The sequence below is a fragment of the Hemibagrus wyckioides genome, linkage group LG25, assembly GCF_019097595.1.
Source record: "Hemibagrus wyckioides isolate EC202008001 linkage group LG25, SWU_Hwy_1.0, whole genome shotgun sequence".
NCBI classification, from domain to species: domain Eukaryota; kingdom Metazoa; phylum Chordata; class Actinopteri; order Siluriformes; family Bagridae; genus Hemibagrus; species Hemibagrus wyckioides.
Window position 1 is genome coordinate 8,986,393 of NC_080734.1, and position 26,932 is coordinate 9,013,324.

The 26,932-nt window shown below is 38.0% G+C and overlaps 1 protein-coding gene and 1 non-coding gene across 3 annotated transcripts in view; both read left to right on the forward strand.

The window, feature by feature from the left end:
* Positions 1 to 26,932, forward strand: part of fut8b (fucosyltransferase 8b (alpha (1,6) fucosyltransferase)) — a 118,861-nt gene that overhangs the window by 39,195 nt on the left and 52,734 nt on the right. Inside the window, exon 1 of one of the 2 annotated variants that reach the window (XM_058379440.1) lies at positions 23,343 to 23,694. The exons of the other annotated variant lie outside the window; for it this stretch is intronic. The gene's annotated coding sequence lies outside the window, so the exon portion shown is untranslated. Of the gene's footprint in view, positions 1 to 23,342; positions 23,695 to 26,932 lie in introns of those variants that run through there. 2 annotated transcript variants of the gene reach the window in all.
* On the forward strand, positions 6,695 to 6,857 carry LOC131346335 (U1 spliceosomal RNA). Its single transcript, XR_009203602.1, has one exon. It is a non-coding gene; the product is annotated as a U1 spliceosomal RNA (small nuclear RNA).

Consider the following 26,932-nt stretch of genomic DNA (forward strand, 5'->3'; position numbering starts at 1 on the left):
AGTCAGATGTGTTCTCATCAGCTTTATTGCTGAAGCATTGGTTTAAATGCTTATGTATGCACAATGCAGTGTACACTTGTATCAATATGGTACACTTGCGGATACATATTTGGCAGGGGATTTGACGATCTCCTAATAACACAAGGGGCAAAACTGGGGAATGACAGAAGATTCAAGACAGTTCAGGACAAGGAAGACCCAGATCAGTTTGTGGTCAAGTGGGACCTGCACTGTGTAATAATTGTAACAAGGTAGAACCAAAATCAGATCATGGCAAAAAGGACCTGGTTCAGGTAACAACAAATGAGACCCAAATGGGGTAACAACGAGGCAGATCGAGATCAAGTAATAATGATAGGGTACCAACAACAAAGGAGACCCAGATGAAGTAATGGAGGATAGAGGACATGCAACTAAGAGTGGATAACAACTTGGGGAAACCAGACTGGCTAACAGCTTGGAAGACATAGATCATGCAAGAAAAAAAGGGAGGCGTGATGGACCTAGAGCGGGTAACGACATGAGGAAGCTGGATCGAGTATTAGCACACAAAATTTTAGTGCTTCCTTATTATCTGACTAGCATAAAAAGAGTTACAGCACCTGTATCTCAGAGACGGTGGCCTGCTCCATATTAACCACTACAGCGTTCAGTTTCTCCCATTACAGTTCATAATAATAGGCAGCTCCCGGTGTCTTGGTGCAGTGGGCTAGTTGACATTCTGCTGAGCAGAGTCCAAGTGTGTGTGTGCAGAATGCTGGTTTGTGTGGGGCCTGTTAGAGAACTATACTGTTCTGGCTGCCAAGGTCGAGTGTGCTTCTGTTAAAAGGATAACTCAAATACCCACAGAACTACCTGATATAGTCCTTTTAATGATATTATTGGCTGCTTTTATCCAGGTTATGTTTTTACTGTTTATATACATTTAGATTTTGTGTCTGGTTTGCTTTCCTTTAGTCATATGACTTGGTTACATTGTTTTGTGTGTATACTGTACATATACAACGGAGAATAAAAAGTCTAGTGAAGCATCTGTAGGTCTCTTGGCAGCCTCAGAAGTAGATTTTTACCTTGTCCCTTAATAAAATTTGAAGGGACGTCCTGTTCTTGGTGATGTCACTACGATGCTTTATTGTCTCTGTTTATTGATTATGGCCTTTACATGTGCCCATTGTAAAATATAGTAGAATACTATATGAATGTGATAGCATATTTTGAAAAAACCTGAGGCCAGTTGTGAATATGGCACAAGATCGGAACCAACCCAGCCACTGAAGAGTTAACATTGCCTGTGGTAAATAAAAATAAGCAGCTGAAGGTAATCAACAACAGTAATTGAGTGTTTGAGCATTTGGGGAATATGTTAGATTTATGATCAATTTGGGGTAAGAGTTAGTGTGAAGGTAAATATCGGGACATTTCGATTGACCGTAAAATCATTTTAGAGTGTTTAGTAAAAAATATAAGAGCATTTAGTGTGAATGTAAGAGCATGTATAATGAATATGTGAGTTAAAGTTTGAATATTGACCAAAATGGCAACCTTTGGCAGGATGTAGACAGAGAGCACAGGCACGTACAGTAGTTTCTGATATGAGCTCTGAAGGAATCCCCCTCCAAGAAAAAATGTTTGTTTTTGATGACGGAGTCTTCAAGCAGACCTCTCTGCTCGGCAGACATGACCACTTTTGCCAAAGACAGTTTTACAATCACCTCTACCTCATAAATTTGATCCTGATTCCCTTATGACAGTTCTTTATGATTCTGCGGTCGTGAGACGGTTCGATGTTTACTCACAGACTGTTATTACGTTTCCATTGCTTCTCCAAACATGAATAAAACATGACATGGCTGTGCATATCACTCCACCACATGCAAACAAAGCATTTCCCACAGCTCCCATAAACCATCCTTATCACACACACATCAGTGCGGCCTGACAGTCCAGACTTTACCATTCATTACAGCAGGAAAAGCAAAGTGGCTGTCACTTGGTTTGTGTGTAATTTACCCAGTCTGTGCAACGGTGCTTTGTTTCCATAAGTCCATTAATACTCACCGTGAAGAACAAGTGAACTAGGATTAGCAGAAGGGTCTGGATGCAGATACCAGTGGGACAGGTGGACAGGTCTTTGATTTAATATTCAGCCTTGAAGACTTATTTTTCAAATGTTTTTGAAGCCACACAGAAGTTTTGTTCAGCTGTAGAATTATGTTGTGCACTGGGACCAATAAATTAAAATACCTAACAATTCAGTTCGGAATTAATAGATTTTAGCAAAATGTACGTTAGCAGCTATGGATTGGTATCAACAATTTATGACTCGTTAGAAATTATTAGAGAATTACATTCAAGAGCAAAATGCAATGATTCCGGTTTAACCTTGGTTTTCTAACATAAACTAGCTATTCAGTTGTTGCATAGTGTATTATTACAGCTTATCTAATAGCTGCTTAAAGTACATAAATTACCATCTGGCTAATTAAATATTATAGTCACAATTAATTTATAATTTTACACCAGTGTAGACTTCCAGATGCATCTCCATAACGGCTTACCGTTACAGATAATACTGTAAAAACAAAAACATTCATCTTTTTCTGCTGTAGGCACTTTTTTAAATGACATGAGCTAGATCCCAAACCACAGACAACTACACTGAGTATTCTGACTAAATAGTGGCAGCTCTATACGTGGCATGGTTTATTATTTTGACTTACTATTTAGTCATATGCACCTTTAGTCAGCCATGATAAAATATAACCAGCATATAGTATGTATATATATATATATATATATTACAAAGTAGCTGAAGTATTTATGTTGTTAAACCCTGGCATAATGTCATCATAAGGAATACTTTCCAGATAAAAGGAAAAATGGATGGTTTTGTAATAGATTTTCATCAGGATTTCATCAGCTTTTAACATGCCATGGTCACGCGAGCTTTTGTGAATTTTTTAAGACGGAAAAAGAAAATCTGAATCACCAAAAAGTTAAACACGAAACGTGGGTGTGTGTTGCAACGAGAAGGCAACTCAAAGCATGAAGCCCAAATCATCATAATCGTGTTGCTGTTCATTCATCTGTTAAAAAACGCTGCTGTGAGGAATAAAATTGATTTTGAATGTAGTTTACAGTAGTGTATATTTGCATACATGCTTGGTAATTCTGAGGTGGTATTTTTATATTGCTCTGTGTACAACCCTTGGATGTGAGGGGGTGGAGGAAGACTGGGGAGACGAGTGGAATTCTCTCTCTCTCTCCTGCTATAGGCAAGCGTTTATTTGCTATATAAGTGTGCAAAAAAGAGCAGTGATTTCAGGATTTTCTATGCATATTATGAACAACTCTGTGGAAAAACAAATCCCACAAAAATGATTGGCTCAAATGATTCCTTGGGTCAATCCTGTACCATGTGTGGTCTGATATTTCCTTAGTTCCTACCTGTAATCCGTTCCCATATTCTGTTTGACGTGCAAGATATAGAAACAGATATACAGCCTTTCATTAAATCTGTATAGAGACATTACAAAGAAAAATAAAGCTTGGAAGGAAGATTGTTGGTGCCTCGGGTGAGCGTATGTTGCTAGTACAGTTAGCTTTCTTTGTTAAGACACAAGTCATATGCTAGTGTGAATGTATGAAGTAAGAAATCCACGAATTATTATTAGAGTATTTTCCCTTTACAGAATAACTGAACCCTCACACTGCACTGTTCTGTTATATAGCTTTTTTTTTGACCTATTTGAAAATTGGAAACAGATACTGAGATGAATAGAAAAGCAGTAATATTGGATTATATGCTTATCATAGCATTCCAATTATATCTCGGTTCCACCACTAGTTTCAATTTAAGTAGGGAAATAAAAACAGCTGGTGCGACTCTGGCTGTGTGTAATGGTTGGCGTATAATGAAAGTGAGTGAGAGATGAGAGGATGCGTGAGTCATGGAAGGTGGACAGGATTATTCAGACATTTCATTTACACACACACACACAGAGAAACACCTGTCCTCTTTATTGGCATATGCTGCACTCGTCATGAGAGTGCACAAGAGTGGGAGACCGAGACAAACAACATCTGTGGGAGCAGGCAGAGGTCTCCCACTACCACTAACACACAAACACACACGTACAGATCCACACCATGCCCAAGTTTATTGTAATCCTCAATGGTCCCTGCTCTCATCTGTGTTCCAATATTACTTATTTATGCATATTCTGAACTTTTCTTCCCTTGTTTTAAAGTCCCTTGTGATTTTAAATGCTGTTCTGTTGCTTAACAGCCCAAGTAAAGTTTTATTTCATTGGTAACTGAGTCGACTTCAGGATAGACTAGGACTGATCCAATAGTGTCACTACAAGATCTGACATTAGCCAGAAGGCAAGGTGATACAGTTTACAAACCAGTTGATGTTTAGAAATGTGTTTTGAAGCTGTAAGTGGACTGGCATCCAATCCAGGGTGAATTCCCAACCATAGTTAATGCTTTCAGGATTGGATCCGGATCCACCATGACCCTAGGGTATAGTGGTTATTTTGAATGAATATATGAATGAATGAATGAATGAATTAATGAAAGAAAGATAGAAAGAAAGAAAGAAAGAAAGAAAGAAAGAAAGAAAGAAAGAAAGAATGAATGAATGAATGAAGGGCTATATGAATGAATGAATGAATGACATTTGATTTCCTGTGTAGACACTGGGTTTTAATGCTGCAATGCCTCAGTATGTACTTAACACTATATGAATACTGTATATAGTCTTCATTTCTAACAACCTAGATTGCCAAATCTGCTGCAAGTGAATACTCGTGTAACCTCAGAGATACATGCTTTACCATGGACATGTTAATTTGGAATTAGGACAGAGTAAACAAGCAGCTTTTTCAATACAAAATCTGCCAAGATTTCAATAAAGTCCTTGATTTCTAAAATATTATGCAACAAATACTAAGTTTAGTATTAGATATAGTAACTACTAGTTACTTTTAGGCAGATATTGGACTGAAATGCTTATTTGAATCGGATTTGCCATGTTGACAAAAACAGCTGCTTCTTCATGTTCACAAAATAAAAGTCTCATATATTGCTTTGTATCATGTGGTCAGAGATGGCACTATGGTGCAGTAGGTAGAGATGCTGCTCCGCTATGTGGAGATTTGGATGTCCTCTGGGTTCTTCAGTTTCCTTGCACCTCCCAAAAACATGCATGTAGGTGGATTGTCTGTGCTAAATTTCCCATAGTTGCAGATGAGTGTATTAATGTGTGTGTGTGTGTGTGTGTGTGTGTGCCCACATCCACCACAACCCTAAGGAGAATAAAATGGAAAATAAAAAACAAACGAAAGGATGATGTAACCAGTGATCAGAATTAAGACAATCTGTAGAGAAAACTAATACTTTGTATGACTCCAAGATTATTTGTTAGTGATCTAGTGAACATCCAGTAAAGTTTGAATAGAAAAAGAAAACATAATACTATTTAAGGTAAGACTAAAAAGTGCCCTAATATATAAATCAGCATACCTGATTGGATCTATGGAGACTCCCAGCCTGCTCCAGCACTCGAGCCGAATTGAACACAACAAAGAAAAGCATTGAGCACCAAGATCGTTCGACTCTCCATCTGCCAACATCTTTAATTATAGAGCTGTCATAACCGGATGTGCTCTCTCACCAGAGACCATTTCAGCAGGAATGCAGAGTTTCGATAAAAGCTGTTTGGGGAAATTGTGTTGTGATTGACAAAGGTGAAGCACTCTGCCTTTTTACATTTATACATTTAATGTGAAGTCATTAATTATTCACACACGGTACTGTATGATGTGGCCAGCAAGGCAAACATTAACCTCATTAAAAAGCCAGTACAGTTTTAGATTCCTTAGGGTTTTAAGGGTTTTGCCAAAGTTACAGAATGCAGAATACAGAAAGTCCTGTCGCTATTTTCAGAGTTCCTAATAGCAGGAGGGTCTAGTCAATAATCCAATAAGCACTTGTGGTCTGTGGCTGATAAAGGCTTAGCACTGAGTCTACACAATGCAACCTTGCTTTAAAAAAAAAAAAAACGGCCAGGTAGCTACAGGAGCCTCAGGTAGAAAACAGAACGTAAAAATGGATTTAGTCGCTCAGCAAAAAGCAGATAAAATGTGGTTGGGCAAGATTTAAGGGAAACAGTAGCAAATGTCTGCTTTTTAAGCCTTAAGAAGGCAACAAATGTGTCCTTTTCAATGGCCAACATGATGTCCTGTAGACACTTGAGTCGTGCCATCCATTAAAATGGCTAATCAAATGATTGAAGCATTTTTTAAAATCCCATTCATACGTCTGTTTTGTCCTGCTCATGGTTTTGTTGAATCCTGGGAACAACAGGCATGAGGCAAGAATGCACTCTGGCTGTCCAAACAAGGCTATTGCAGGGCACCATGCAAACAATCATTAGCAACTTAGGAGCCATTTGAAATCGCCAGTCTACCCACTGGCATGTTTTTGGGAGATAAAAAACAAACAAAAAAGGCAAAAACCCATGCTGGCCTGAGGAGAACATTAGGATTGAATTTGGGACCCTAGAGTTGCAACACTACCCACTGCACCACCGGGCTGCCCCAGGATTTTAATATTTCTATTTGAATTCATGAATTTCTGTTTGCTGGAATTATTGTTGATTTATTTCTCGGCTGAATTGTTGATGGCATAACCAACCTGGCAGGGGCAATACCATGATCAAGGAGGTGGTTTGCCCAAAGTGAGGCTCAGCCGTTGCACTCAGACTGCGCTGACCTTTGCGAATTCCCCAAATCAGGAATCTCGACTGCATAATTTCTGATTGTGGGGTACTGCGTTCGCGCTCTCCCCTTTCTCATTTGGGTGGTGGTAGCTCAAGTGGTTAAGGCTCTGGGTCGTTGACCAGAAGATCAGTGTTCAAGCCCCAGCACCGCCAAGCAGCCACCGTTGGGTCCTTGAGCAAGGCCCCCAACCCACCCTGCTCCAGGGGTGCTGCATCATGGCTGACCCTGTGCTCTTACCCCAACCTCCAAGGATGGGATGTGCGAAGAAAGAATTTCACTGTGCAGTAATGTATATGTGACAAATTAAGGCTACGTAACCAGTCAGAGACAAGATTTACACTAGTCACATGAATGGGTTCTGAAAGGATGCATGACAGACAAGACTTTTGCTCCTCCATTGGTGACTTTAAATGGCTCCTAAGTTGTTAATGAGTGTTTGCATGATGCCCTCCAATAGACCATTCCTGATTCAACAAACCACGAGCAGGATAACACAGACGTATGAATGGGATTTAAAAAATGCTTCAATCATTTGATTAGCCATTTTAATGAATAAGTGTCTACAGGACATCATGTTGGCCATTGAAAAGGACATATTTGTTGCCTTCTTAAAGCTTAAAAATCAGATATTTGCTACTGTTTCCCTTCAATCTTGCCCAACTACATTTTGTATCAGATCACACCAATATTAGTCTAAATATTCAGCTGCTAGCGTGGGGCAAAGGCAAATATGTGCTTGCTCAGAGACACATGTCACCATTGCTTTTTTGTTTAGCTTAACTGTTGTACTGCAGAACAGTAATTCTGTAACAATGGCCCTTCCTGCCACAGGTGACATATGTGCATACACTGTGAGCCTGTGCACCCGAGACTACAATCATTTAATTTACTTCATCTGACAAGAATGACTGTGTGGATTCTTCATCCTCCTTTGATTAAATGTGATACGAGAGAATAATAACATTAATGGCTGTCATTAAGAGTTTGGAATGAAAGTGTCCTCTCGTTCATTACATGTCAGGTCGGTTATAAATCTAAGGAAGCTTGGGGAGGGGCGTGAGTTGAGTAACGGATGTCAGCTGAGTTTCAAACACACTCCTCCACCTTGCACTACAGCTTCATCAATCCATGGCTAGCCTAGAGCCTGACACTGAAAAGATGATGCAGAACTGCTGCTTCAGCCAATGCAAGAGGAATCAGTGTGAGTATGTGTGTGTGTGGGGTGGGGGTGGGGGGGGTTTAAGGGGGTCCTGTCAGACGTTGCCTGATGCTCGATATAAATAGGTCTCATCAATCACGTGGATGTCCTTCACTCAGCGGGAGTCCGCCTGCGGGAAGAGCGTCTACGCCATTAAAGCATGCTTTCGATCAAGCGCACATGTACGCAGGATATGATTATGGATGTTGTAGCTTCCAGCACATTTGCGTGTTTATTTTCAGCTGTTGATGGCATTCAGGACGAGTTGATTCCAGTTCAATGGTATCGTATAAGTTATGAGGACTGCTCTCATAGCCAGTGGCGCTATAAAAGCTGCCTTGAAAAACAAAAACCTTTTACATTTATTCATTTGCCAAACACTTTTATCAAGTACATCTTGCAAGTAAGGAGGAATCCAATTTAGCCACGATGCTGAGAGTTGTTTAGGGCCCTTGGGGTAAAGCAGCGGAGTTACACTCCTGACGCAACGCTGAAATCATACGTTATTCAAATCTGATTTGAATCTTATAAATCTGTAAATCCAATTTTCGAAAATGGTTGTGATTCTGGTTCCTGTACACAAGGAAGCCACTGTTTCCTTCTACAGGGAGGTTATTTTTTTTAATAAAAAAAAAAAATGCTCTTTGAAGACCTTGATTTATTTGTATGTGATATTAAACATCTCACCAAAATATGTTACAACTTTAGCTCTTTTCATCATTCATGCTGAAGATTTAAGTGCCACTTTACTGTATGTCCTTACTTTCATTCTGCATTTTCAAATCCCTGTTAAAGTATGAAAACCTGAATAAAACATGAAGATTTCCACTGAAATATTTGACGTATTTTTATCGTATTGATTTCAGGGGGTTTGATAGCTGGAAAAAAAATGGGCTGAATGTGTGAACAAGGAATCACAAATGAAATAGTAAAAAGTGTAAAGATTTACTTTTCTGATTTAGAAAGACAACAGGGAGCAATTTAACATTAATACATTATTTGGAAGAAGAAGGAGACATGGTGGCTCGCTTGCCTCAGACCGCCAGTGTTAGGGTTTCCTGTCTCCGCCCTGTGTACGTGGAGTTTCCATGCTCTCTCTGTGCTCCAGGTGCTCTGGTTTCCTCCGCAGTCCAAAGACATGTGTTATAGGTGGACTGGCTTCTCTAAGTTGTCCACAGTATATGCATATCTGAAAACTTAAGGTCTATGTGTGATTGTGCCCTGTGATGGGTTTGCATTTTTTCTAGGGTGTCCCCTGCCTTGTACCCCGAGCTTTCTGGAATAGACTTGCCAGGTTCTCTGTGATCCTGTGAAGGATAAGCGGTACAGAAAATGGATGGATATTTGGGATAAACTGATAAAGTGTTCTAAATATGAAAGAGCACTTCTGGGACATCATATACTTTCAGTGCTGTCACTTATGTGTGCATTCAGTGTTTTTGTTGGAATAGTGTTAGGGTTCATATTTAATTTCAAAAAAACTTTCAGGTTTAGTCCAAACCTTCTTTGGGTTTAAATCTGAATACATGTTTGATATTTGGAGCTCTACACAGAAACATATTGTCTTCTACCCTGGAAGGATGGATGGATGGATGGATGGACATTAGTGACCCTTCAAGGGAAAATCTGTGATGGCAGATGAATATGAATATATAATTTTTAATTACATTCACATACAATTACTTTTGTTGCAGAATACCTCCATAAAGGTTTTATATTCCTTTCATGAAATATATGTTTTGAGTGCATGCAGCAGTGGAACTTTATAGTACTCAGCAGCGGAGTTCATAGATATGGAAAATTGGATTTGAATCAGAATTAGACAACAAAATAAAACACCATTTCGAGATAAATTAAGATGTTAAAAAATATATACAATGTGAGTGTATACAATAACATGTAATCAAACTTCACAGACTACCATTTGGTTTGATTTGTTGTTACAGTTTGCTTGAATATGCATTAAACTGTGCAAGTAAGGATGTGAACATTGTTTTATTTTCAGCTGTTGATGGCATTCAGGACGAGTTGATTCCAGTTTAGTGGTATCAGATAAGTTATGAGGAATGCTCTCATAGCCTGTAGCACTATAAAAACTTTTACATTTATTCATTTGCCCAAGACTTTTATCAGATAAAACATGCAAGTAAAGAGGAATGCAATTCAGCCATGTCTTATTGTTTAACCAGTTTACTGAAGTAAGCACTTTTGTGCATTAAATACTCCGTATTTAAATCCCTTAGTGTTCGCCCGTCAAGCAGAATCACCTAGAGGAAGTCACGAAGGCATATTAAAAGTGCTATTGGAACAAGGTCCAGGTCATGTTTCCCTTCTGAGTGAGTGCAGTCTGTTATTTTACACTTCAGGTGTCTGAAGGAAGTTGAAATAAAGTTTAAGGCCTACCGAGGGCGTTTTTCCCATTACACCTTTCCCAGCGGAGGAAACAGTGTTTATGGGGAAATTACATTTTAGCCCCTCAGACAGATTGAGTTTTCTCATTCTGTTGAGTGCCGAAATCATATTTCACCAACTGCACACACACTCGCACACCTATGCTGTTCTCGCATCACGCTCTCTAAACGTCTCAATCCCCATCTCGGCCCCTGGAGTCCGATTCTTTCATCTGCTCTTTTTTTCTCCAGCACTCTGTTTAACACCAGAAAACTCGGTGGTGTAATGTATTCACAAAATATTCATATCAAAAGCTCCGGCTGAAATATATTCTCTGAAATATAATCTTTTGAAAACAAAACATTAAGACGTCGGGGATATTTATAAAAAATATCTAAAAGTGCAAACGAGTGTTTAATATGCAGTGTTACAAATTGCAGCTTTAGCCATGCTGCTTATTCACGTCACCTCGTTTTGGCTTCATAACTTTCCACACACTTGTAGAGCATCAAGAAATCTTTTGAAAAAGATCTTGGCAGATGACGCAAGATTACACATGAAGTAAACAAACTGGAAAACGGGCAACGGAATCGTACATAGTGAGCACTTATAGTCGGCTGGAAGCTGTTCTAGGTTTGGCCTAATTGTGTGGAGTTTTATTTAGAGAAAATGTAAACTTTGTCAGGTCAACTCCCACATCCTCAGAGAACTCCTTTTCCCAGAATACACCTCAGCCTACAACCTTCCCCAAACACAAGAGCTCCTGTCCCCAATCACATCAGTCACTAATTACTCAAACATTTACTCAGTTAGAAAGTAAACGCTCAGTGTTCTGTACCTGACTTTACCAAACCTTGTGTTCATTGATTGTTTCTCAGTTTTTTTCCTTTCTGGTTTTGTCCGCATTGAATTGAATCTGTTTGCGTATCGCCTGACCTTTGCCTGTTTTTTTTTTGGCCTTACGATTTGTCATTGTTTGTTTGTGTTTGTAATAATAATCTCTCTCTGCATTTGCATCTATTTTAGCTTACCTACTGTGACACTTAAACAAAATATCAGTGCATTTATTATATATAAATAAATACAAATAAAACATTTAAAAAAATTAAATATTCAATTATAAAAATATATTAAATTATAATAAAGATAAAATAATAAAATGCACCCCAATTTTTAATAAAATAGAGCTATTCCTGCAAGTGTAAATAAAAGGGATATAATAGAGATAGACTTTTTTTTTTAAAATTCAGTACAAAGAGTACAGAACAGTGAATATTCAATAAGTAACAGCAGGAACAGCATGATGACAAACATAATTCTGCATTATTATTATTATTATTATTGTTGTTGTTGTTGTTATTATTATTATTATTACAGTGATACAGTGTAAAAGCACTTTGTGTTTAGACTGGAGGTGGATCTGGAGAAAAATCCCACCAGCATCTCCTTAATCCCTAAGGTCTCTGGTCTCAAGAGAACCTCACCATCTTTCCTGACTCCCACCTGCTCAGCAAAACATCACACACACATTCTGCTAGGTTTGTGTTTTAGCTCGGTGTTTTCTGCCAGCTGTGTGTCAGTAGTGCAGCTGGACTTGAATACTGTTTTCCACTCTGCTGAGGTCCTGCATTTCATATAACGGGCCTAGATAATCTGCAAACCTTTAGCAGTCTAGTTACGGTGTTAATGCACTGTGAAATTACTCTTAGCCTTTACATTCTAATGCACAGCTTTAGTTTAGTTTATATAATTGGCATTATATAAGAGTGAACGCTGTAGATCCCGTTGCCCATTCAAACACTGGATCATTATTAAGTACTTTAAAAATGCTTAAAGTTTTAATTCACTGAGAATGAAAATCTAAAACATATACCTAGAAAATTATTATTTTTTGTTTGTTATGTTTTGTCATTTGATACAGACTCCTATATATCTTGCTTAATAATGTTGTCCTGACATTAAGGGTACACTTACAAGCCCTGTATCATTTCTTACAGCACGGTTTTGTGTGATTTCTGAATGCATCAATTGACATAAACTGCCTACCTCATCCTAATACTAAATAAATGCTCCTTAATATATTTTAATGCCAGCGTGAAATAAGTACAACGACTCAGTTATAGCTACTAAAAGCTAGTCAGGCCAAACATGATTATGTCCTTTAGTCATGTATAAACCTTTAGACAGAGTTTAAACACCAGCTACAACAAATAAAGGAAAGAAAACTGCTAATAGATATTCATTCAAAAACATACTGTTTGATGAATAGCTGTAAGGTTTGTTAGAAAGTCATCTAAAACGCTTTTTCAAAAGTAACATTATTAAGCAACAAGTTTATATACCTACCAATCAGCTGTTTTGGTACCTTAGGATACCGGTTTAAACACTTAACACTTAATTCTATTAACTATTAAAAACTATTAATTAAAACTCAATTAAAAACTACTTTTATCTCAATTCTGTTCTTCTGTCTGTTCATACATCCATCTGGGTCTTTCTTTAGCACGATATCTCCAAAACGACTGGTTGAATGTTTGTAGCATTTATATGGACTTATCATCATCATCATCATCATCATCATCATCATCGTCATCACCAGCATATGAACTGATTCCATTCCTGAATTGATCCAAACAGATCAAGGTCACACAGCAGAGGAGCCTCCTCCACTCTGGTATCATCAAGGGGTCTCTTATGACCTCTTTTTATGTCTTTATGCTAAGTATGGACAAACAAGCTATGGAATGTATTTTATAAGCTGTTCTAGCTGCAGGTCTAGGCTGCTCAATATAGCGGGTAAGTGTGAGACGTGTTATGCTGTCCATATTCCTCACCAAATTTCCGCATGTTTTCTATTTAGTGCCTTTTAGTCTATGAATAGGCCTGATATCTGCATCTCTATTTACTCCCATGTATGTTTTTCAGTGATTGTGGATTTTGGACTTTTGTCAGCCAAAGTAGCTTTTATGGAATTGAAAACATCGTTGTGGTTCACTACATAGACTCGGTTTTTAAAAGGGCATAAGAGAAGCTGATTTGATTGGCCATCACAGTAACACACCTAAACACGCCTCCTTGTAGCCTCCTTATAATGTGTTCATTGAAAGCTAACCTTTTTGTTTGCACTGTTTTACACCACAGATTTTAAAACTGTACGAAGTTTCCATCATGATATTGGTTGGTTGGTTAGTTGGATGGTTGGTTGGTTTTGTGTGTGTGTGTGTGTCTATGCTGTGTGTAGCTATGATCACTAAAGTATTTATTAGACTCTTTTTTTATATGGCTGATATTCTAGCCATAATGGTAACTATATATAAGTTTATATAATTGTATATAAATATGGGTCAGAGGGTACACTATACATGTACATTTTATTCTGTCTATTTATTGAAGTGTTTTCCTGCTCCTACTACACCGGAGTTGTTCAATCATATATATATATATATATATGTATATACAGTATATACAGGAGAGTTAAATCACTCAAATGCACAGGACAGGGGTTACTCCAGGACCAAGTATAAGTACCTGTACTGGCATCATGGTGTTATCTTCAAACCACGGCTTCTTTTGCGTCTCATGAGGAACGATTTCAGATTTCTTGTCAATTTGTCTCCTCTTTCAGACCCGTTTAAAACTTTTCCTCGAAGTGGAATATTACCGAGCTCAGCATCATCTTTTTGCATGCTCAGCTCAGATTCCATAATGAACATAAAAAGGAGAGATTTATCGAGGATGTGAAAATAAATGTTGCAGTAGTATTGCTATAAAATCTGAAGAGGCGGCCTGTGTGAATCACACTGCGCCTGCAGCCTCACTACAGAGAAAGGTCACCTGTCACTGCAGCTCATTACAGCGGAGAGACAGGGAACACACACACACACACACACACTCAAAATGCTTGTGGTCTAGTAATGTCAGAGGAGAATAAGGTCAAGTTTGCCTCCCTGCAGTAGCAGCAGCAGCGTGTTAATTAAAATCCACACAATACCGCATTAGTGGTGATTACCAGCAGCTTCATAGAAACTACGCAGGTTTACAAGTGTGTGTTGCTTTTTGATGAAAGTGTCATGAAGTGAGCAAGGAATTAAAGTCTAATTCCGTTCAAAAGCTCTGCTAATTTGACAAATAGTCTCAACGCAACTTAATGGTCATGACACATGTGCAGAACACATTCAATATTTGAAAGACCGCTGACAGAAATGGTCAGTCTTTGAAATCGTTCTGTACCATGCTGAATTTTTTCCATTTGAATTTATTGTTGTAATACACTACACTAACTGGATTATTCTTCAGAGATGGAAAGCTTACTTTTCGGTTTATTGTAATTGCCCCTTAAAGTTTTTTGTCACATAGACAGTTATGTGTATGCAGTGAAATGAGATCCTGGCTTTCCTCATCTTTGTATATACATAATTAACTATATTAAAAAAAAAAAGATAGGTGAGAAGATAGAATTTTTTAAAAATATATTTATTTATTTGTTTATTTATTTATTTATTTATTTATTTATTTATTTATTTATTTATTTACTGTATTTGTGTATAAGTTGAAATGAAATCCTGGCTTTTTTTATTTATCCTGGATTTATTTATTATTATTATTATTTTTAATTTATTTTTTTATTTTTTTGTGTATAAGTTTTTCTTTCTTTCTTTCTTTCTTTCTTTCTTTCTTTCTTTCTTTCTTTCTTTCTTTCTTTCTTTCTTTCTTTCTTCCTGTCTGTCTTTCTTTCTTTCTTTCTTTCTTTATTACATACACATGAATAAGAAATCATAATTTCAAGAAATTCTAAGAAGAAACTGATTATTTGTTCAGAATACACAAAAAAAAAAACAAATGAGCCATTTGATTTATGAATCTGAAATGATTGACAGAAGCGTCAGTTTTGAAAGCTCCAATATTGACTGACAGAAAGCTCCGCCCACTTCCCCGTCTAATATTATTAATAATTCTTCTGTTTTTTCTCGCTCGAAAGATGCAGCTTTGTTTTCTGTCACAGTAAATGGGAAATATGTTGAGTTATTAATATGAAATAAAATCTACTGTCCTGTACTCTTAACAGAATGCTGATATAGTTGCACACGCTGGATTTATTAGCCTTAATGCACCTGACAGGGCATGTACACAGGAAAACTGAACTGGTGTCACACCCAATATGGTCCGTACTGCAACATCAAAATCTTCAAGTGTATTTTGACTGAGTTCAAAATGGTAATAGACAATAGATAATTATTAATATTAATGTTAACACATGGTCAAGCCCATTATGATAGAAACTGGAGTGTGTGTATACAGTATATACGGTTTTGCAGTGCTTTGCACACTGAGAAAGATGATGCTTGTCTGTTTTAGATAGGATTTACACAACCTCCTAGAACAGAAAGCTTTCCTGTTTGAAAACTTTTCTAGTGTGTAAAAATATAACAGATGAACTTTTTCCCCAGAAGCACCTGATACCATAAAAACTGGTATATAAACGCATTACAGTTCCTACCTAGATAATATTGTGTTTTTGTTCTGTAGAGTGTGATGTCAGGCTTTACTGTGTCACATAAGTGTGTGTGTGTGTGTGTGTGATTCTTCCTACACCTGCTCCCTCCTGCTGGTTAAACACTCTCACCTTGACCCTCCAGGAATGTGAGGTCAGTCTAATGCGACAGAATGAAACACACACTCCGAGAGAGAGAGAGAGAGAGAGAGAGAGAGAGAGAGAGCGAGCGAGAGAGAGAGAGTAAGTGAGTGAGAGACAGAAGGAATAAGGAGTGTGAGTGGCAATTTTACACTAGCAGTCTACCAATGCTGTGTCCAGTTGTCCTAATTAGAAGCTTCCTGTTCCAGAAGAACAGCTGGAAACACTGAACAAGCTAGAAATAGAACAAGCGTCACTTTTCATATTAGCCAGATATTTTTTTAATATATATAAAATGAAAAAGATCTGCCCTTATATGAAAAGTGATTCTTGCTCTGTGTGTGTGTGTATGTGTGTGTGTGTGTGTGTGTACACATACATACATATAGTTATGCACTTTTATCAAAAGTTACAAATGGGGAAATACAAGCAAAGCAATAGATCAAACAGAAAGTAATATAGAATAAAGTAGTGCTACTGCAGAATACCAGGGCAAAGTGCACAGACTAGGAGGTTTTTTTTTGTGTGTGTGTGTTTTTATGGGGTTTGCTGTGTGTGTTTGTTTGTGAGGTTTGTAGCTTGTTTTTATTAAATGTATTTATTATTATAGTTTTAATTTCATTTTTATTTTATTTTATTTTATTTCATTTTGGAGTGGGGACTAGTTAAGGTTTAGTTAAGCATTCAGAGAAGAGGTAAGTTTTTAGCCGGTTTATCTGGTGTCACCCAGATGAGGATGAAGTTCCCTTTTGAGTCTGGTTCCTCTCGAGGTTTGCTCCTTTCACCATCTCAGGGAATTTTGTCCTTGCCACTGTCACCTCAGGCTTGCTCATTAGAGATAAATATAAAATTTCATATTGTAATTGTAATTCATATTTTTATTTTTTATATTTCTGCGAAACTGTGTGCTACACAAATAAAATAAATAGATGGATGGGTGGATAGATAGATAGATGGATGGATGGATGGATGGAGTAGAAAAAGCGATTTAAATTCTCCAAAGCAGTCATATATTGATCTTCTTCAATATTCCCTGGGGCAGACTGAGTGAAATATACACCGGTGTAACATAGCACACAATTGCTGCTTCACATTTACAAGGTCTCTGGTGGTCTCAGGTTGCTGTCTGTGTCAGTTTCACGTGATCTTATGTTTGCATGAGGATTTCCAGTTTCCTTCCACCGCTCAGAAACACGACACTCAAAATTGACTCTAGGTGCAAATGTGTGTCATGATGCAGTGGCATGGACATGATCCAGGCCGTATTCCTGTCTTGCACTCACGGGATAGCAGACAAATGATAAAAATGAGTATTTTATGAGATAATGGTGTTGTCGTTTTTTTTTTAATTACCTGAGATTTACTCCCTAATTAATATTCTTATTCATTTCTTACCAGGTCTTCCGTCAACTGCTTATTGTCTTCCCTCTTCAGTTTCATAATAATAATAATAAGACATGCGATTGAGATTGCTTTAAAATGTCCCCCAAAAGTAAGGACTTGCATAACATATCTACCGAGTTTAAAAAAAATAATAAAAAAAACACTGGAAGAATATTGTTTAATTTATTTCTCCTTTCTTTCTGATTTCACTCAGAGCTGATAAGAGAAAATAATTGGACATGGGTTGGGGTAGAGGCAGGAATGATACTAGTAATATTAGAATGGCGAGGGAGAGAATAAGCCATTTTTGGATCCTTGTGATTCAGAAGCACTATATATATATATATATAAATGAATAAGAATGTGAATGCTGGAAATACTGGCACCAAATATTAACAAGAATTCACAAACTACAAGATCTGTTAATTTAGCTGAAGCTCATATGATTAAAACTTGTCTTTTAATTGCTTTTCAACTTGGTGTGATTTCTATTGTTATTCTGTTGAGTTACTCTATTATAGAATATAAACGGATTTTTTTGCCCATCATATTCACAGCCTTTGGCAATCTATAGATATCGTTTATTCTCATTGTTATATTTTTATCTAGCTGTCTTCAGTGTTTTAAACATGTTTAACAGCATGTTACACGTTCCCTGCGACAGCTACAGGCTTTCTATAACAGTATATTTCTGATACACCAGTCACATCATGTCATCGTGCTGGAATCCTGTCACACCTTTCATTCGAACAGAAGTTATTTATAATAAATTGGCCCCAGTAGTGACTTTGAATGTGTTTCTTCACAGGTTCAAAAATCTCTAATCAGCATCAGTTTCTCTTCCGCCCTGGTTTCACACAGCACTTCTCAGCTCTCTCTCTCTCTCTCTCTCTCTCTCTGTGTGTGTACCAAAATTCTGCTGATGGTTGTGATATTTCAGAGGCCTTTTAGTTCTTTTCTGTCTGCGAAAGTGAAACCCCCTAGACACTGCATCCTGCATGAAATATGAGACACATCCATTTTCCCTGATTTCCAGTAAACTGCAAGACTTTTCACGAGCAGATCCCATTATTTCTACCGAGCACTGTTTATATCTTCGGTAAAAATCCATCCAAAGTAGGATGGACTTTATTGTTCAATAAGGAGGATTTCAAGAGGAAAATATGAAATAAAGTGTGCAATGCAAAAAGCTGGTAAATTCAAACCAAGAAACAAATTGCAAGATGAATACACTGTAAATCTGGATTCAGAATATATTTCTTTCTTTTTCTGCTTTACAAAGTTACAAATTAAAGCTGGAGTTAGTGTATTGTCTAACGTTACTTAATAACTAAATGTTAACTAGACATTAACTATCTACACGGTTGTGTCTTTTAATCAGTGAGGAAAATTAGTATGAGGTGAAAATCAGAGCGACTCTTGGCATCTGGAGGTTGATTAACAACACGTCCCAAAGTGTTTTATTTCTTGTATCCCAGAGCAAGTTGCCAATAATTACAATTTTAACTCATTAATAACTGGCACACTTTTTAACCGTTTGTACAGAGTTTCTCAGATGGTATCCATTAGCTCATGTTATCACTATTGGTAGAAATGTGAGAAATGTTTGAAACAGCTGTTCCCTCAATAGCCTCTTTATTCCTGTCTCTTGAAGTTAATTAGAGAAAGCTTGTTATGGTATCAATAAATCCTCCGTCCTGAAGAATTTCCAGTGGCGAAAATACACTTGACTCTAGAGACTCTTTCTCTAAATGTTAAGGTGTAAGAAATCTCCTCCTGTACTTCTGTGTTTGTTTATGTGTTTGTTTATGTCACCTCGTGTGTCTTTGTCATGATTCAGGTCTTGTCTCCATTCATGTCCTGTTTTTCCTCAAGCGTCCTTATTGCCTGCACAAGTTTCAACTTTAACCCTTCATTAGTTTACATATTTAAACCCTTGTGTGTTTTGTCTGACTTTAACCCTATATTAGTTTGCATATTTAAAACTTTGTCTGTTTTTGTCTGACGTGAAGATTTAGTCAGTGTTTTTATTCGCCTGTCCGTGCCAAAACACTTTTTTGTGTTCAGATTTCTCAGATTTTTGTCTCAGCTAGTTCCTAGTTATAATGGTTTGTACATCACATGACCCTCGCCTGTTTTCTTTTTCTGTCTTTGTGCTCATATTTTGGATTTGTTTGCCTTTAATAAAATCACATTTACTGCACCTGAATCTGTATTCATACTCCATAACATCACATTAAGCTTTTCTTTCTTAAATTAAAACAGGTATTTTTTATCTATTTGTTTGAGAGTTAGACTATGGTGCAGAGTCCATTATACAAGTCCCTGTGTAAGTTTTAACTATAGAAACACAAAGAATCACTGATCAGGCATAACATTATGACCACCTGCCTAAAATTGTGTTAGTCCCCCTTTTGCTGCCAAAACAGCTCTGACCCGTCATGCACTGTGTATTCTGACACCTTTCTATCAGAACCAGCATTAACTTCTTCAGCAATTTGAGCAACAGTAGCTCGTCTGTTGGCTCGGATCACACGGTCCAGCCTTCTCTCCCCACGTGCATCAATGAGCCTTGGCCACCCATGACCCTGTCACTGGTTCACCACTGTTCCTTCCTTGGACCACTTTTGATAGATACTGACCACTGCAGACCGGGAACACCCCACAAGAGCTGTAGTTTTGGAGATGCTCTGATCCAGTAATCTAGCCATCACAGTTTGGCCCTTGTCAAACTCCCACAAATCCTTACGCTTGTCCATTTTTCCTGCTTCTAACACATCAACTTTGAGGACAAAATGTTCACAATGTAAACTTCTTTATTTAATGATGTTTTTTTCTGTCACTTCATAGTTATTTGAAAGTTGCCTATTTTAAACAAATCCCGTATTAAACTGACTTCTGGTTATTAGCTGGGGGATGTGGTAGCTTAGTGGTTAAGGTGTTGGACTACTATTCGGAAGGCTGTGAGTTTGAATCCCACTGCTGGGACCCTGATCAAGGAGCTTAACCCTCGATTGCTCAGTTAAGTTGCTCTGGATAAGGGTGTCTGCCAAATGTGAGAAATGTAAAAGAATGGTCCCTAGCCATTAAGAATGCTACTAAAAGTAGAATACTCATAATTGCTGTTTATCAAGATTACAGACACAAAATGCAAAAATGCTCCTCTGGTCTCAGAAGCGGAGATTATCACTTTATAAAAAAATAAAAGAGATTTGAAGTGTTTTAACCATCATTATGGTCTTCAAAAACGGCAGATGTTCAATTCCTAACGAGACAGGAATGCTTTCATTCGGGACACACGTGAACACACACAGAGTGAGCTGAACATTTCCTCTCTCTCAAGTTAATTAGCAAGTCGTAAAAGCTGTGTACACCACCTACAATAGTGTTGTGGGTGTTAAGCAATGTTTGGATACAGTAAACAGCCATGCATGTGTGTGTGTGTGTATGTGTATATATATATATATATATATATATATATATATATATATATATATATATATATATATATATATATATAGAGAGAGAGAGAGAGAGAGAGAGAGAGAGAGAGTGTGTGAGTGTGTGTGAGTGCCAGCACAGTGTGTTTAGAGGGAACAGCACAGTGAGATCAGAATGTGGCTGAATATTTCATAAGCTTCTGTTTGCTTTCAGTGAGCTTGAGCCCCACTGCCTGCAACTCTATTAGCAGAGAACACACACACACACACACACACACAGTATGCAGTCATAATGCTGGGCTCATCGGAATCACAGTTTTATATTGAATGTGATTTCTTAGAAGACCAGGCCAATTCCACAGAAATGTCAACCTCGCCATAAAGACAATGGTTTTGCACAGAACGGTTTTGCACAGCTTTACATCTATACTTAACTACTCTGGCTGAATTTCTAAGGAATTGCTATTACACTATTTTAACAGAGCCTTTCTCATAAATGTCTAACCACCATGTCATTAGACGGGTCGCGCACTTACACTGAATAGCTGCTTTGTTTCCCTGCTTTCTGATTCACGCTCTCAAGTACATATGTGGCAATTATCTGCAAATAAAATTGCATAAATCAGGGACAGCTAAAGTTCAGGCTGTGCTCATGCTGGCTATCGGTGGTATATCTTAGCCTTCTGAAGTGACACTATTTCCTGAAAATTGTCTCACACGCTGGGTAAAAATCACACTTCCTGTCACTTATTTATTCTGTACATGATTAATCAGGAACGTAAAAGAAAGTATATCCCGACGTGAGCTCGGCTGGCTGTGTCTGCGTACACCACGAAGAAAAATCACGATCGGATGACATTCCTTTTGGAATTTATAACTCTATATAATTAAAAAGATGAAGCAAACAACAGCTACTACATGAGTACATTAATGTGTGGTGGTGCTAAAACCCTGGCAGATGTTGCTGCAGATGAAGTCTGGGACTGAAAAAGTCTGATTTAGCCAAAATAAATTTCCGACATTAGCATATGTGCTTTAAGAAAATCCAAATAAAATTCTGCGGAAATCTTTTATTGCCTTGGTGTCTGCCTGCAAACACAGGCAGTAAACAGAGACAGTTAAAAGCGAAGGTTTAGCAAACACGGCTGTGAAAACAATCATTCTGCCAAATATATCTAAATCCTTGCTAGCTAGGTGTGATTTTTCTCACACCATGACTGTCCCGCTTTGATCAAGCTGTTGGATGGCTACATGCCGTAAGCTTAATCCTAATCACGTTGTAATCAGATACCGGCTGTCAAAATGTCATCATCATCAAAACGGAGAGAAGAGGACTTGCACATTGTTTACAGATGGCAGCATCATAAATAACAAGAAATGTAGTCAGCGAGACAACTGACTGAACAAATCAGTCGAAGATGAGGCTCATGTTTAAATGTTATGAGTGAATTTTTACCTCAGGCGATAAGACAGAGACTGATGCGAATGATGCTGATCACCGAAGTGGCAACTCATTTCCTTTTGTAAACATACTATTCTTTACAGTTTGTCAGTGATGTTGTTTTACTGTAAATACTGTAGGTTGCAAATGTCGTCGTGTTAGGCGGGGCCTTCGTCATTGGATAAGAAAAGATAGAACTTTATTAATCCCCAAAGATTAATTTTTCCCCTTTTGCCAGAGACTGCTTCAGATTACAAGAGAAATAAATAAAAATGAAATATATATATATATATATATATATATATGTACTAAATGTATTTAAAAGTACAAAAAAGGTGCTAGGGAACTGAGCACATATTGCACATGGTATGATGGTATGATGTGATTTTCCCCCTTTTCCCTTTTAAGTGCTGGAACTTGTGATTGATGTACACGTATATGTAATTAAGTTACATAATAGTTTAGAGTGTTTTCTAGAAGAAAATCACACTTTGACCATTTGAGGGGTTTCTGCAGGTTGCGGCATAAAGCGAGGTCACGCTATGGCGGCTAGTTCATTTTACCTACAGAACTGTAATCTGGACATGGACCTGTTAACTAATCACAAGACAAGCGATTCACATCAATTTGTCAATTTAAATCTCGGCATCACGTCACATAACATAACACACTCCATTTCACGGCTGTCACATTCACAGTCACCAGTCGTTTCCACCTGCATTCATTTAGGTATGTTTAGTTTCCACACATTATAAGGTTTCAGTTCCTCTTTGTAGAGGTTTATGCTCTGTTCCTTAGACCAGTCACCTTACTAAGCCGTTTGTTTCTTGCCCTATTTTTTTTCGTTTTTTTACTTTTTACTCTCTTTGTCTTCTCGATCTCAATTCAGCCTGGCTCAGACATTCCTGTTCCTCACTGTTGACCTTTGTCTGTTCAAACAGAAGTTTGCCTGATGGTTTGAATTTGTTCTCTGTGCCTGTTTTCATTTCCATTTCCATTTACATTTATGGCATTTGGCAGACGCCCTTATGCAGAATGACTTACAAAAGTGCTTTGAAGTCAATGAACACATCAGTACTGGTTCACTAGGTCACAGATTAAGAATAACATCAGTCTAAAACTCAGTTTGGGAGGAAATACAGTAAGAAGAGCACACCGATAAATATTTTGTAATAAAACAAGTGCTAGTTTAAGTATTTCAGGAAGAGGTAGGGCTTCACGCGTCATTTGAAGACAGCCAGTGACTCAGCTGTTCAGACATCTAGAGGAAGTTCATTTCACTACCTCGGTGCCAGAACAGAGAAGAGTCTTGATGCATAGCTTTCTTTGTACCCTGAGAGATGGTGGGACCGGTCAAGCAGTGCTGGAGGATGTGAGGGAGCGAGCTGCAGTGCAGGGACTGCTCTTATAAGAGATTTGAGGTAAGATGGTACTGGTCTGTTTTTGGCTTTATAGGCAAGCATCAGTGTTTTAAATATGATGCAGTCAGCTACTGGGAAGGAGAAGATAGCAGTGGTATGAGAACCCATGTGAGGATAAAACTTTATTTAAAAAAAAAGTTAGAAGAAGAGTATAGAGGGAGAAAAGAAGAGGACCAATTACTGACCCTTCATCACTGTTCCAAAACATTTGCCTTGTTTCTTGTTTTGTGATTTTCTGTACTTGCATCCAACCTCATGAGTCTGATCCATGACCATCCTCAGATAAAAAAGATGGTTTGACTTGTTCGTGTTTATTAAAACTCTTATGAAACTCTGGTTCTGTGAACCAAAGATGCTCCCTCATAAACGTCTGCAAAATGAACAAAATCAGTCAGCAGCAAACTTTTGAAGCGGGAAGGCTTGATCTCAGGAGTGTGCACATTCTGTACAATAATTCTCTCTACCTAGCTAGGGAGCTGCCTTTAATTGTAATTGCAGCACATATGTCAGGTCTATACCACTCAATTATGACCGTTCCATCAACAGACCTGTAACGTTTGTGTGAAATATTATTTCGGTAGAACATGTATACAGGACAGTGTAAACTGCCAATCTGCATAACAACAAGGCAGCTTAGTCCAGAACTGGAAAACACACCTCAACACAACTGCTTTGGCAAAACACACAAGCCTTAGGAGCCTCTAGGTCCCTCGCCATCTGTCACATCGCAGATCTGACGAAAGGTGGGGATGAAACTGAGAGTCGCTCAGGAGTACAGTAATCCTTCCAGCCTGTGGTGAGAGAGAGAGATGCAGCGAGTGCTGATGGTAGGGAAAGCGCAGGTGTGTGCAGCGAGCTACCGCTTGTTCATATTTTCTGAGGGGGGTTTATGGTTATAGAGTATTGCTCCACAGCAGGTGTGTTCTGCTCTCTATTCTAAACCTAACGCTCCACTTCTGCAGCTCTTCGAAAGTGTACACAAATACTAGCACACTCTGTCAATGCTAAGTACTGTACACACACACACACATACGCACAATGATTTGACAACTACACCAACTCTGCTGTTACGATACATGTCTGTGGAGTTCTTTTTTCCTCTTGGAAGTAATTGCAGTGATAATATACAAGAATAAACAGATTAGGAATAGCAGCTCTGTAATCAGACTCAGCGTTTCAGGAACACACTCATGAATATCACAGCCGCTGTCTTGACAACGTGTGTAGAATGTTGCATACATAGTATATAAAGTATGAGCGCAATCCGGACATGTTGGCCATGTAATCTATGTTGTCACCACAAATTACTTTTCTTGTTTAAATCTTAAACAAGGTGACCATGTACTCAGGTGCTGTTAAACAAATTCGGTTCAACCATGCTAATCACGTTGCCTTATGGGATAGCGCACTTTCCATTTGTTCCATACTGCAGAATCCCTGCAGAAGCAGTCGGTCATCTGGGAATTTCTTACCTACAGTTTTATGAATACTGAAAATCCAGACATGCTGCTTGTAAAGATGACCGAGAGGCAGAAGATCTAGGATTCATGTGCAGAGTTTTAATACACAAAGCCTCAGCAAACAATTCCAAATCTAGAATCGTCCTCAAAGTTGATGTGTTAGAAGCAGGGAAAATGGACAAGCGTAAGGATTTGAGCGAGTTTGACAAGGACCAAATTGTGATGGCTAGACCACTGGATCAGAGCATCTCCAAAACTGCAGCTCTTGTGGGGTGTTCCTGGTCTGCAGTGGTCAAAAGTAATCAAAGGAAGAAACAGTGGTGAACCGGCGGCCAAGACTCATTGATGCACATAGAGGGTGAAGGCTGGCCCGTGTGATCCAATCCAACAGACGAGCTACTTGTTGCTCAAATTGCTGAAGAAGTTAAAGCTGGTTCTGATAGAAAGCTGTCAGAATACACAGTGCATGACGGGTCAGGGCTGTTTTGGCAGCAGTAACAGTATATATATATATATACATATATATATATATATATATATATATATATATATATAGACAGCAGGGGTAGCATTTTATTATCTATATGAAATGAAATCCTGAAAGGTAATTGGTGAGCTCAGGGGTTGTTCTTTGCTAGTTAGTTTCGTTTTCTTTTATTTCAATGTTTCATCCACAAGCGTGGCAGTAGGAAATGTGTTTACTGACAGAAACAAAGAAGCAGTTAAACGCCCAAATCTCATTTTTACTAAAAGTCACTAAGACGTTTATTGAGTGTACAAAAGTAAATCTGGAGAAATTGGGATTAAATGGTCATATAACTTGATGTGGCTTTAATAAAATCAGTGATGCATTATGAATAGTGATGTTTTACCACCCCAGTAATTTAATAACAATTTCAGTGTTGTTGAGTGTACATCATACTTTTGTATATATTTGTATTACCTACACGTACATTACATTAGCGGTCGTCTGTTGTTGGTTGTTGTTTGGTCTTTACACTGCTTATAACCTGCCAAATCTGTTTAATGTAAAGAAATAGAAATCCCCAATACAATCCCAATATAGTCATCATTGTGTCTTGAGTGAGACCCTCAACCCTGACCTCGTCCATTTCTGTGCATGGAGTGGATTCTTCCACAATTACAATTCATTTTGGATGAAAATGTGTGTGTGTGTGTGCGTGCAGAATAAGTGATGTTCATGTAGATGTGAATTCCAGCTGTAATCAGTAGTAGACTAACTGAATATGATGTGCACAGGAAAGGAAACGGAGACAGTTCCGCTGAAGTCCTCTTTTCCTTTTCTGCCCCCTCCCTCAACTCCTTTATCCCCACCATCTCTCGTTTTTTTTTCTTCTTTTTTTTCTTTTTTGAAGAGTCTCTTCTCATCTCATTATCCGAGAAGCTTCAGTCTCACCATCTTTCTCTCTCGATTCTAATGAAAAGTGATGGCTCATTAACATCCAATCACAGCAGATCAAAGCAGGCCATCTCTCTTTCTGTCTGTATCTCATTCTGATTTCCTCCCCCCTTTCTCTTTTACTATCCCCCTCTCTCTCATTTGCTCTGTTTCATTTGCTTGCTGGGTTTTTTCAGTTTCTCTTCTCTTCGTTCAACTCCATACAGTGCAGTGTAGCATTATTTATGTGACAGAACAACACTGACACAGCATCAGGAGTACAGTTTGAAATTTTGGCTTAATAAGCATATCTCTCCTTCCTCTCTCTCTCTCTCTCTCTCCATGTACATCCACTATATCCATCTGTGATTCTTTCATC